We start from the raw sequence: 13,717 nt of genomic DNA, 5'->3' as shown, positions 1-13,717 counted from the left end.
ATATCCTTCATCAGTGTTTTATCATTTTCAGAGTATACATCTTTCACCTCCTTGGTTTATTCCTAGATATTTTATTCTTTTTGATGTGATTAAAAATTTTTTTTCTCATTTTGATATTACATTATTGGTATAGAGAAATTCAGGCATCCCAGGTAGTGCTAGTGGTGAAGAACCCAGCTGCCAATGCAGGAGACATAAGAGACACGAGTTCAATCCCTGGGTTGGGAAGGCTCCCCTGGAGAAGGAAATGGCAACCCACTCCACTATTTCTGCCTGAGAAATCCTATGGACAGAGGAGCATGGTGGGCTACAGTCCAAATGGTTGCAAAGAGTCGGACATGACTGAAGTGACTGAGCACATACGCAGTACATACACATAATCAACAGGTTACTATATATTAATCTTGTATCCGGCAACCTTACTGAATTCATTTACTCTAATACTTTCTGGGTGGAGATTTTAGGGTTCTCTATATGGAATATTATGTCATCCTTAAATAGTAACACTTTTACCTGTCATTGTTTGCACAGACTTAATCTTTTTAATGATATCCTAAAACTCAGAGGAGTGGGCCAGGCAGGCCTCTGGGATGAGCAGCTATGATGGAAGAGAGGACCTAGGCATTGAAAAAAGGCTTGCAAAGCCCCTCCTTATTTTTCCAAAAGTTGAGACAGTTGAGGGTGGGGGGGGGATGGCTCCCCTTAACCCTTAAAGGAGGCAGGGAGAACAGCCCTTCTAGTCTATGGGCAGAGTTAAGCTACTGTTTTTCATTTCATGGCTACATGAACACATGGACATTTTATTCAAATACAGAAGCAAATCATTTTCACTTCTTAATTTAAAAAATTCCTGCTGCTAATTATTTTTCTTATCTTTTGTTTTACTCTCCCTTATCCTATTTTCCTGCCCTGAGGCTCTTAGTGCTAAAATAACTGGAACTGAAAAGTCCCTTTTCAACCAACTGGCTTTCCCTACTTCTTCAAAGACATTATTCACTATCCCATACAACCTGTTCCTGTGAATGAGCCATAACATTCCTGATTCTTCCAGCTTCTTCTCCATATCCCTTCTTCCCACTTTCTCTCCTACTGGTCTTTTCTCTCTCCCCTGCTTCAGTGTGTGCTGACCAAAAACCTTATGAGTAATGAGCATTGTTTCTGTGTATTCCCCTTTGCCTGGAATTTCTTCTTTCTCCCTTTTCTGCTTATCTAAATTCTTGTTATCCTTCAGTGTTTACTTCAAACATCTTCTTCCATCTGGTGTGATACAGCAATTCGTAAGGATGGCTTTATTCTCCATTGCAAATTTCTATAGACCTTATGTTCAAGTTGAATGCATTTGGCCTTCATCACATGTCACCTTTCATTAGTATTTATGGTGATTTTAATCCATCTCTTGTCTGCTTATTTACATCATGAGTTTCCTGTGGAGACAGACATGCTATGTTTATCTTTGAAACCTCAGCACCTTGCAGTGCTTTAATGGACTAGTTGCCTTGGATAGGTTTATAGGTTGGGTGGTGTATTTGGTACTTTACATGAAATTAAGAGGGTTCCCCCCCCATTTTTTTTCTCTTTCTTTTTTTTTAATTATGATAACACATTTACAGGAGACTTGGAACATACAGAACATAGTCACATATATTCCACTATATGTTACCATTATTTTTAAGTAGATAAATTAAGATCTTTAGTTGGAGTTACAATATCAAACTCTCAAAAATTAACAGAATGAATATTTGGAAAAGTAGAAGGATATAGTAGATCTGAAAAGCACTATGAACCAATTCGACATAGGTAAGATTTATACAATTTTCACACAAGAGTAGGATACAAATTCTGTTCAATTTCCCACAGACCATAAACCAGGAGACACTGGAACATCTCTAGGGACATAAAACAAGGTACAAAAATCTCATGCTCTAAAGCTATTGAAATCAAACAGAAACTGTTCTCTTATCACTGTGGAATTATGTTAGAAATCAATATCAAAAGATACCTGAAAATAACCCACATATTTTCAAGTGCAATGTGACATTTACCAAGCAAGATCTTTGACTTAATTATTGAAAGCCTCAATAAAGTTTGAAGGCTGAAAAAACACAGAGGGTGATTGCAGGGAAGAAAGCATTTAAATGAGAAATTAGTATCAAAATGAGAAATTAATATCAAAGATACTTAAAAAAAAACCCATGTATTTGGAAATTAAATATCCACTCTAAAATGATAGGTGTATCTAGAAGCTATAACAAGGAAAATTAGAAAATATTTTATCAGAATAAAAAATAAAAGAGAATTTATCGGAATTTGTTGCATGCAGCTGAAGCTGCTAATCAAGAGTTTTGAAGTCCCTGAATCTAGCCTCTCCCCCTTGGGCTGTCTATGAAACCTGTCTAAGTGGATCTACTGGAAAGAGTCTGAAGAAGAAGAAAAAAAAGGCCATTTGTTTTAGGAGAAATGAAGCAGGAAGAAAGTGAAGGTCAGCTCAAAACTTCCCAAAGGCAAATTTGCCATTTAAAACCAGCAGTCACATTCCTGTGGATGAAGTCATCCCCAACCTCAGTCAAGTGCTGCTTCCTGGAAGTGAAGGGCTGGTTAGCTCTTAGGGCCTCTGTATATGTAAGAGTGGGTGGGAGGCAGAAGGGAGAGATCAAGAAGAGGCAGTAGAAACAACTAAAGTGAGTGGGCAGTGAAACAATTGACCCTCCCGGTCATCATAGCAGAAATGGCTCTTTGAAGGAACTGCTGCATTTATGCAGATTCTTCAGGATGGGCATGAGACAGGGCAAATGCTGGCCACCAAGCAGGTGACAGCTCTACTCTCCCTATGACTGCTAGTCTACGCTTTGTTTGCATGACTCTTTTGTTTTACAACCTGTAGAGAAAAATCCCTCTGCCAAGCCCTTTATAGGCTAAAGTGGGGGCTAGGTGAATCAGTCATTTGGTAAAAGAAACTCCATGGAAATATAAGCAGGGCAGGGAGGAGATAAATAATTATGATAATAAGAAGATCATTTATGGAGAACTTATATGAACCAGGCCAAATGTTAAAATTGTGAGACACATTATTTAATCCCTCTAACAACCTATAAGGCAAGTACTACTAATGTATAGAGGTTCAGTAATTGGCTTAATATCACATTGCCACTATCTGGGCAGAACCAGGATCCCACAGCAAAGGCTCTAATGGTCCAAGCAGTAGACATGTGATGGTCATCTTTCCCCAAGCAAAATTCAGGACCTGCGGACTAACTAAAATATATCAGAGTACACTGCGTCCCATGGGGATAGACATTCACAGTTAGGATTGCTGAGAAGAATCCTGGCAATAGAGTCACTGGCCTTTAAATACCAGAAGAAAATTATGGATCAGCTTCAAACGTCTATTCTTGCCTCTGTGGCAACAGGAAATTGTGTTGTTTGTGTTTGGAGTGTGCAATTAATATCAGTCTGACTGACCTATTGGAAGTTAAAAATAGTTTTGCTCGGAGTTCATCAAATCATTGATGGAAGGGTTTCCTGGTACACTTGATATGGATTACAGATGCTTCCTCCTATAGTTTCCTTTTGGTTTCAAAGGTCCATTTAGAGAGGATCATTTGGTCTGATAAAAAGTTTTCACCAAATTTTGAAATGTATATTGAGCTTGTCTTTTTCTTTTTTTTTTCAAATGGAGTATAGCTCTATTATTAGTCTAATGGGATGAGGTAAACAGTGAAACATAATCTCATGTGGTTACTTCTAATTTCTGCACTCGGTTGGATTTTACAAAGAAATTATATGTAAACAAGACACATTTTAAGCCTGTCTATCGGCAGGGTTGACTCTGCTTGAAGAGGTGGAGTAGGCAGATGACTGGAGAGTTTTCATTTGAGAGTTTCCTACTTCCACTGTTCCTATCATTGCCTGGACATTGTCTGAAACTGGGATCAGTTTGCTGCCTATAAAGAAAAGAAATGGAGTCGTTTGGTTAAAATAAGGATGGGCTAATGGGAGATACATAGCCCTGCCATCTTGGCGTCTTTCTGGGGCTTGTGTCTATACCATTTTCAAACACTGCTGGCCAACATTAGAGAAATGATTAATTTCTTTTTTTTTTTTTTTTTTGAAATGATTAATTTCTATGAGTAAGCAATCATCATCTGTGTACTGGACCAATAGACTTTGACCTGAAAGAAGGTTTTCATAGCACAATAAAGTTTGATGGGAAGGAAGAATGACCTTTATTGAGCACCCATTATGTAACTGGTATTGTATAGGTGTCTTATACATATTAAGGCATTTAAAACTCCCGATAGGTCTGTGTGGTAGGTAGCAACTGGGATGGAAAGAGACTAGAAAATAAGGATAACAGTAACATAATGATGAAGAAAAGAAGCCCTAGGGATTCTTATTGTAGTTTTATAGTAGCAATTTGCTCAGGGCGTGGCTAGGGTTGTAGTGGAACCAGATTCAACACCAATAGTCCCTATTCCAGATCTCTAACTGTAAAAACCCACAGCCCTTTTGCGGTACACAGGAGGAAGGATAAGATGAGAGGTTGAAACCTGGGCTGATGAGATCCATTGACTGGTTTCTGATCCTTACTCCACGCTCGGACCAGTCATGAGATCTGTATGAACTGATCAGTCTCTGTGTGTCTCTTTTCTCAAAGGTAAACATGGAAGTGAAACTAACAGCAGCTATCTATCTCACAGGCCTGTTGCAAAGATTTTAACATTTTAATACATGAACTGGGTGTGGTGCACAATAAGCCTTCAATAAATCAGGCTTTTATTGTTGCATTTTATTGTGAGGAAGATCAAATGTAGAGGCTATTGCCCTGTCTGGTTGTTAGGGCTGAACTAGAGATCCTGGGTGGGTAAGACCCTTGTAGGCAGATCCTTTACAATCTGAGCCACCAGGTAAGATCCTGGCTTACCAAAGCAAAGGACCCAAGCCTCTTGATCAGTGGTAAAAAGGGAACATTGTTATTGAAGAAAATCCTGCTCATTTCAATATTTTGCCTTGAAGTGGTTCTGGAGAACTGTATTCTTTAAAACTTGAGACCTCTCAGTTAAGAACTAGTAAGCTTTGCTGCTGCTGCTAAGTCGCTTCAGTCGTGTCCGACTCCATGCGACCCCATAGATGGCAGCCCACCAGGCTCCCCTGTCCCTGGGATTCTCTCGGCAAGAACACTGGAGTGGGTTGCCATTTCCTTCTCCAAGTAAGTTTTGGTTAAGCTTATTCTTAAAATTATTATTAAAGGAAACCAGACCATGTGTTAAGAAGATAGGGATCTAAAGGTAGGATAACAGCACCATGTAAAACAGGCCCGATATTTCAGTTCTGATTAACTGAAGTTCATTCTAGTAGATACCTGTGTAATTCAACCAGTCATAGAGTGGAGCAAGTTCTCTCTTTCAAGTAATCTGGAGAGAAGTTGCTCAATGATTTTCACCCCATTATCCTTTGAAATACAGCGTGCTGTACACACTGTCTTTCAGGGATAGGAAAAATGCCTTTTGTTTTCATTTGGCTTGTTTTTTGGGAGTGGGGTAGTTAATAAGCCACAGGCTTCAGTATTATGCTGCACAGTTCTTGAAGTTTTAAGATTTTCCAGTTTTAATTTATTGAAGACTTCTTGCTCTAAATGAAGATGTAAGGAAAACATAACACATGGTGAAGATAAGGAGAAAAGGGAATTCTATTATACCGTGGGTGGGAATGTAAATCAGTACAGCTACTATAGTAAACAGTTCCTCCAGAAAAAAAAAAAAAACAAAACCCTAAAAAGAAAATTAGCATATGATCCATTAATCCCACTCCTGGGTATATATCTGAAGAAAGCAAAAACATGGATTCAAAAGTTACATATACCTCAGTGTTCATGTGCATGCTTAGTCGCTCAGTCATGTCAGACTCTTTACAATCCCATGGACTGCAGCCTGCCAGGCTCCTCTGTCCTTGGGGATTCTCCAGACAAGAATCCTGGAGTGAGTTGCCATGCCCTCCTCCAGGGGATCTTCCCAACCCAGGGATCGAACCGAGGTCTCCCACACTGCAGGCAGATCCTTTATAATCTGAGCCACCAGGGAAACCCAATGTTCATAGCAGCATTATTTACAATAGCCAAGACATATATGGAAGCAACCTAAGTGTCCATCAACAGATAAAGAAGATGTGGTATATATTTACAACAGTAAACTGTTGCTGGTGCTGCTGCTAAGTCACTTCAGTCGTGTCAGTAAAATACTCAGCTATGAAAAAAAAAAGAATAAATTTCTGCCATTTGCAACAGCATGGGTGGACCTAGAAGGGTATTATGCTTAGTGAAATAAGTCAAACAAAAACAAATATTGTATGTTGTCACCCCTACGTGGAGTGGAATCTAAAAAATGAAGCAAACGGATGAATGTAACAATGACTCAAAGATATAGAGAAAAAACTAGTGATTACCAGTGGGGAGAGGGGTGGAGGGAGGGGCAACATTGAGTAGGGAATTAAGCGGTATAAACTAGTATGTATAAAATAAATAAGCTAAAATATATATTGTACAGCACAGGGAAATACAGGCCTTAGTTTATAACAATTTTAAATAGAGTATAATCTATAAAAATATTGAATCACTATGCTGCACATCTGAAACTAATATAATATTGCAAATCAACTGTAGTTAAAATATGGGACTTTCCTGCTGGTACAGTGGCATATATATATATAGCATATGCTGACTGTGTGCTCAGTTGTTCAGTCATGTCTGACTCTTTGCAGCCCCATGGACTGTAGCCCACCAAGCTCCTCTGTCCATGGAATTTCCCAGGTGAGCATATTGGAGTGGGTTGCCATTTCCTACTTCAGGGGATCTTCCTGCCCCAGGGATCGAACCCATATTTCTTGTGTCTCCTGCATTGGCAGGAGGATTCTTTACCTCTTTGCCACCTGGGAAGCACCAGATACAGCATATGGAGCTCATGTTAATTAGTTACATGGTTTAACAAGTGTTTTTTTTTTTTTTAAATATAAAAAGATGGTAGACTTGAATGGTTAAACTGTGGAATTAATCTGCTATTTATTGAGCCATTACCATAACTCAGTATGTTCAGTATTGAGGATGCAATGGTAAGATTTAGTCTCTGCCCTCAAAAGCATTTATAGCTTAATGGGGGAGGAAAAGACATAAAAAAGTATAGCACATGTAAAAAATGTCATAGTAAAATGTACAAAGTGCAAGCATAGGAAACAGCTATTCCTGGGGAAACTTGTGAAAGCTTCACTATGCTGAGAGTTCAATAAGATGATCACAAACTGCCTACAATGGGGATTTATGTGGTCATTCTTGGAAGCAGAACAAATGTCAAACAGTGAGAAGTATGGTAGAGCATGCCCAGTGGACCTTGTGTACACTGGCTACACTGCAGGACTTGAGAATGGCTCTCTCCACCCCATTTCAAAATCTGCTGACATCTCAGCTCTCCCTCTTGCTGCCCAATCAATTCCTGAATCATGCTGATAGTCCAGGAGAGAGGCTTTTCTCCCAGGTTTGCTACTGGCAGTAGCTATGCTGCTGCTGCTGCTAAGTTGCTTCAGTCGTGTCCAACTCTGTGCAACCCCAAAGACGGCAGCCCACCAGGCTCTGTCGTCCCTGGGATTCTCCAGGCAAGAACACTGGAGTGGGTTTGCTTTTCCTTCTCCAATGCATGAAAGTGAAAAGTGAAAGTGAAATTGCTCAGTCCTGTCTGGCTCTTCATGACCCCATGGACTACAGCCTACCAGGCTCCTCCGTCCATGGGATTTTCCAGGCAAGAGTACTAGAGTGGGTTGCCATTGCCTTCTCTGGGAAGTAGCTATAAATTGCCCCATCTTCCATTTGACTAGACAAACTAGTGATCACTTCCATTAGCATAGAATATCAGTATCCCTGACAGCAGCTTTTAATACATTATAAGCAACCTGTAAACTGAAGTAGCAGTTGTTATTGGGTAGGGAGAGAAACAAAGGCCACACATACATACAGTAGGAAAGAAAAAAGTGAAAGTGAAGTCGCTCAGTCGTCCGACTCTTTGCGACCCCATGGGCTGTAGCCTACCAGCCTCCTCTGTCCGTGGGATTTTCCAGGCAATAGTCCTGGAGTGGATTGCCATTTCCTTCTCCAGCGGATCTTCCCAACCCAGGGATCGAAGAAAGAAATCGGTCAAATGTGATAAGAGGGTCTTCCTCCTGCATGCTGCAAATGAATCATTTAAGCAGCACAGAATGTTAGTTTTCTGAGCTTCAGGCTGCAAAAACGTTAACAATTGTGCTTGTGTGTGCTTCTGTATACATGCGTGTGTAAATGTGCGTATGCATTTATCTGTGTATATATGAATATATATGTATGCGTGTACATTTATCTGTTCATTTCTATGTGTGTATGAATGCATGTGTGCTTATAAACATGTATATACATGTGTGAATATATTAGCGTGTGTGTGTGTAAGAGAGAGAGAGCAAGAGAGAGAAAGCAAACAAGCTGGAAAGTAAGTTTAAGACTTTCTCACATCCTCGCTGTTTCTGTCTCTCCCCATCCCCACTCCCCCACACCAACAGACAAAAGCAGAAAGGATGCCCTGTGACCTGACTGCATTAGAAAGTTTGCAGCTCTTAAGAGGACGTTCCACCTGGGAACCTCATTGGTTCTCCACAGGATGGTGGGTTTTATAAGAAATCTCCGATTTCCCCGGGAAGGGACTGCTGCTGACAGGTTAGGCTGGAGCGCCGCCGCCCCCGGCCGCCACCCCCACTGCTCTGGGTACCAAAGTCGGCCCCCGCGCGCTCTGCAGAGGAGGGCCGGGCCGGGCAGCTGGGCCCCGGAGCTCGGCCCGCGGCGCGGGCGCTAGGGGAGGGAGCGGGAGGGCAGGGCGGGGGCAGGGGCGGCGGGAGGCCATGCCTCCAGCTGCGGAGGCTGCCGCACAGCTGGAGCCGGCGCGGTCATCGGCGCGGCGCCGTCGCCCTCGCGCTCCGGCTCTCGCTGCCCGGCCCGCGGCCGGCGGACTTTGCGGAGGGCGCCTGGCGTAGGCGGCGGCGGGTGTGGGCCGAGCCAGTATTTATAGCTCGGTGACAGCAGCCGCGGCAGCGACGCCGCTGGCCCGTCTCGCCGCGCTTCCCAGAGAGGCCGCGAGCGCGGCAGAGGGCTTCGCTCCCCCGGGTCTCCCGAGTGCGGACGCCCAGAGTCCGCGCGGCCCCCTCGGTGAGTACGCGGCCCGGGCGCCCGGCGCGCCTACCCCGGCTCTCGGTCCCGCCGCGGCGAAGCCCTCCCGGCCCGGCCGCCCGCAGCCGCGCCGCCTCCTCGTCCCTGCGCGCGACTGCGGCCCCGGCCGCGGCCCCCGCGCCCCGCGCCGCCTCTCCTTCCTGCCCGGGGCTGGCGCGCCGAGGGGTCGGTGAAGTGGCCGGGAGGGGAGCGCGCACCTGCCCTCCTGAGAAAGGGCGGAGGAGGCTCGGGGGAGGGCAGGGGAGGGGGCACCCTCAAACTCCCGGGCTCCGGGGGGTGAGGGACGTCACCAGGATGCACGGCGAACTTTCCTCGCTTCAGTGATTCCTAGGATGCGAACAGAGCGAAAGCCCCAGTATTGTGCGTTAATTAACAGGTTGTAGTTCAGGACTGTTTTCCTTAAAAACAAACCCCCCCCCCCCCCAGACCGCACAGAACTTGAGCACTTTCCAGTGTTTACTACCTTCATCACGATTAATAAAGCTATCTCTCTGTTCCTACTTTTGAAAATGCCGGAGGCCCACAAGTGTGTTTGACCCATGTGGGTCCACGTTGGCTCCCTTATTCATTCTACCCGCCGTGGAACAATAGGCGAGTGTGTGTGTATGAGAGATGCTAGTAAACATCACAAGCTTGTTTTCGTATTATGTGTAGATAGAAGTCTCATGATCGACGAAGTGTTTTTTTGAGTTAAAGTACATTGAATAAATGTGTTTTCCCTCTAGTTATAAATGATACGTTGTTTGAAATCCAGAGAACTTCTAGGAAAATTTCAGGGTTTTGTTTTGTCTTCAGAATAAAGTTCTTCCAGTTTATTGAATATAAAGGGTAGCAAGTGTCCCTGTAAGAGCTATTTCTGTTGTAAAACACTGAGTTTTTGTCATGTTTATACTAACTTTATATTCTTCCTTCCCCAGTCTTTGTACTTTAAAGGTAATTATGGATTTTGACATTTTGACTCAGATACTTGTTCTCACCCCACTCCACCTTCATCTGAGCCTTGTACTCAGAAACCAGTACTTGTTTATTGTATTGAATTTGCTTCTTCAATTTGTCCCTCAGTTAAAAAGCAATTCCAGATATGAGTAAATTTTATTTTATTCATTAACTCTTACTTTTTTTGATGTTGTGTCTGGAATATGATCATAACAATTCTTCATCAGCACATGTCACTGAAGAGAAAGTCTTAAGTATTTTAGAAGAATTAATTGTTGATTGTTTTTCGACTTAGGACATGAAAAGGCCATTTTGATGGGATAGCTGGCTAATGTCGTGTTTAGAGGGGACCTCAGACCTGCTCTGCTTTCAAGTTTCCTATTTAAAAACTCGCATTGGTTCAGTGCTTTGTTATCCCAAAGACTGGAGGGTATTAACAAGGAAGACAAGTAATTTAAAGATTGGAACAATGTGAAGAGAAAGTCTAGGAAGTGATTTATGGATGTGATCCTCTAAATTAGCTAGGGTACCACAAGTACAGACCTGATATTTGTGCAAAGCCACTTACAGCAGTTTCATTGATTGACTTAAAAGGTTGCTTTTTATTTAAAAGGCTGTGTGGTCTCTTGTATTGGACTAAAAAATGAGAAGCTCCAACTTTACTTCTGTTATTATTGCTATTTGTATTTTTAAAACCTGTATTAAGCACTTGCATTATGTAAAATACTATGTCATTTCCTCGTGCTTGCCTTTTCATCCAACAATTCAAATAGTAAACTAAGACCTATTCTTACCTCAGGACTGGTCCAGGCAAATATATATATTTGGTTTTCTCACCTTCTGCCATTTCTCTTTTTACAGACTTGGATATCCCTTTATCAAGAGTCTGCTCTGTCTGGTATAGAATCTTCAGTGCTTTTTTTTTCTTTCTCACACAATTCTGGTCTGTTACCCAACTGTCATCCACACATTACTTTTTCTCTTATTTATCCATCAGCAAAGATTTTTTGAGTGCCCCGTAGGTGTAAGTCACCACCTAGTTCTCACCCTTGCTTCCTGCCCACTGGAAGTTTTTAGGTTATCCTTTTCAGTGTAGGAAATACACAATAAATGAGAGTATTGACTTTGGGGTCATAAAGAGGTGGTTCTGCCTGCTTCCCCCAGTTGGTATCTGTATGACCTTGGGCAGATAATCTTTTAAAACTCTGTTTCTTCACTGGTAAATCCAAAGGTTAGGTCTAAGGGTTGATTGAGATAATGCATGGAAAGTACTTGCCAAGAGCCCCAAATATAAAAAGCACTCCAAAATGTTAGTGCCTATATCTGTTCCAGAGGTATTCTTCTTAGGAAATGCATTCCCCATCTCAGGAAATGGCAAATCCATTCTGGGGTTTGTCAGGCCATGTCCACATCCGGTCCATCAGGACATCTTGTTATCTCTTCTTTTTAAAATGTATCCAGAATCTGGTGCATTTCCAAGTATCAGGCAGAGTGGTCAGATTGCATCACTCTTCTGTCCCCCATTTGTGCAGAGTGAAGCCCATGTGGTAGGATGGCCTCAAGGCCTGATCATGATACTGCCTCCCAGATCTCTAGTCCCTTCATAGTCCCCTGGACCCACATGCTGTCCAGTCACACTAGCCTCCTGGCTTTTCCTTAAATGCACTGATCATGTGCAGCTCAGGCCTTTCCCTTTGTCTGGATCATTGTTTCCTCAGATGTCTGCTTGCTTTACTTCCTTCTTTCACGTCTGCAATTGTCACCTTATAGTGAGACCTTCTTAACTTCCCTGACACCCCATGTTAACTTTTCATTTTCTGCATCAACTTATAACTTTCTAAAATACTGTCTGTTTCATTTTTCTCTGTTTAATTTCTTTTTCTCTCAATCTAGATCCTAAGGTTCAAGGCAGCAGGGGTGTTGTTTGTTAGTAACCTTCACGTGTAGGCCAGTGCTTGGCACAAATATGCAATAGTGAACATTGAATAGTGAATAGTGAACAAATGAATGATGAAATTATGGAATTAGTATGGAATTAGCAAATCTGGACTTCACCACTCTCTATATATGATTTTGGACAAGTAGCTTGTGCTTTCTGAGCCTCATTTTCAATATTTGTAAAATAGGATGATATTCATGCTTTGTGTTATAGTAAAATCCTGAGACACTGAGAATAGTATATACAAACCACTCAGTAAATGTAATATACAGTTGATGTTATTTCCATGCTCATGTTTAATGGGAATGACCAGAAGTCACTTGCGTTTTAATAGTGGTCCTCAGGTAAGGAAGTGTCTGAAAGTGACCAGGCACTTACAAGTGAAATCTCCTTTAGTTTCCACTACCGCCCTGTGAGGAAAGTATTTTCATTAGGATTCTGCTGGTGAAGAAGTGGAATCTCAGAGTGGTTAGGGATTTGCTCAAGGTCATAGAGCTAGTGAGTAGCAGGTCAGGTAGAAATGGACCATATTTCTCCCATCACCATTTGTTTTGCCTTCCTGACGCTTTTGATCATTTGTGTGAAGTCATTCTAATGATGTGATTTCACCCGATAAAAACACTAAGTGGTAAAACGTGATATAAACATAGGCTGTTGTTATTTATCTTTTAAGGAAATAGTATTAAATAATTTAAAGCTCTGTCTGCCCTTTTGATAGGCAATTTTTGAAGTGATTATTTCCCAGGGACTAAATGAAACGATTGTATCAATAAATAGTGTTCTGTCAACTGCAAAGAGCTTTACATACATTAATATAATACTATAGCTAGGTAACTGAAGTAGATAACCTTTAACTTTGTCTTGTACTAAAACAGCCAAGAAGTATCCCACACACAGCTGTCTGCAGCACAAAGTGCATACCACAAAAAACAAAGTACAAGGAATCTTTTTAACAATTATTTTTCAAGACATTAGATTCAAGGTGCTGAAATAAGGTTCACACTTTTGGCAGGGTACAGGCATGGTCATCTTTAATAAGCCCTTTGACAAGAGATAAGAAGGATTTCAGGTGAATTTTCAGGCGTAAATACCAAGGAGCTTCAAAACATTTGGAGAAATTCTTTTTTTTAATCCTAGCACAGTGCTGCTCAGTGCAAATGATGTTCATATTACCTGGTTAGGTATCACTAGATTCTAAGACCTGCATTAGCAGAGCTGGACTTTGGGGGCACTTGGCTAGTAATACTGTCTTTTGTATAGCATAATTTTTTAGTTCATCAAGGACTTTGCCATATGAACTCATACTTTTTTTTTTTTTAATGGAAGTGATACACTCCATCTTGCTCATACTTGTCATTATGCATAAAGCACCACCCGAACGAGGGTTCCTGCTGAGGGAAACATAAAATTTGTACTCTTGAAGTTCCTTGAGATTTTCACTTATTTGGAAAAACCCCAGTAAGTGAGGAAGGCAGGGTGCTTTGGTCCAATCAAGTAAATGATTAAAACAATTATCAGGGCTTTGATGTTCTCCTGGTCCAGTACTTGATTATCTTTAATGTAAACTGTTGGAGCTGCCTCCCAGCTAGGGTTGCCGTTTTCATCATGCCTCT

The 13,717-nt window shown here is 41.8% G+C and overlaps 1 protein-coding gene across 4 annotated transcripts in view; it reads left to right on the top strand.

The window, feature by feature from the left end:
• TMEM117 (transmembrane protein 117) overlaps positions 1-13,717 on the top strand; it is a 635,221-nt gene that overhangs the window by 30,111 nt on the left and 591,393 nt on the right. Inside the window, exons 5-6 of one of the 4 annotated variants that reach the window (XM_042246834.2) lie at positions 6,754-6,802; positions 8,569-8,669. The exons of 2 other annotated variants lie outside the window; for them this stretch is intronic. The gene's annotated coding sequence lies outside the window, so the exon portion shown is untranslated. Of the gene's footprint in view, positions 1-6,753; positions 6,803-8,568; positions 8,670-9,092; positions 9,209-13,717 lie in introns of those variants that run through there. One more of the 4 variants, XM_015094721.3, reaches the window with a different exon arrangement.

This window comes from Ovis aries, chromosome 3, assembly GCF_016772045.2.
Source record: "Ovis aries strain OAR_USU_Benz2616 breed Rambouillet chromosome 3, ARS-UI_Ramb_v3.0, whole genome shotgun sequence".
Taxonomy (NCBI): domain Eukaryota; kingdom Metazoa; phylum Chordata; class Mammalia; order Artiodactyla; family Bovidae; genus Ovis; species Ovis aries.
This window is presented reverse-complemented; position numbering and strand designations above follow the sequence as displayed.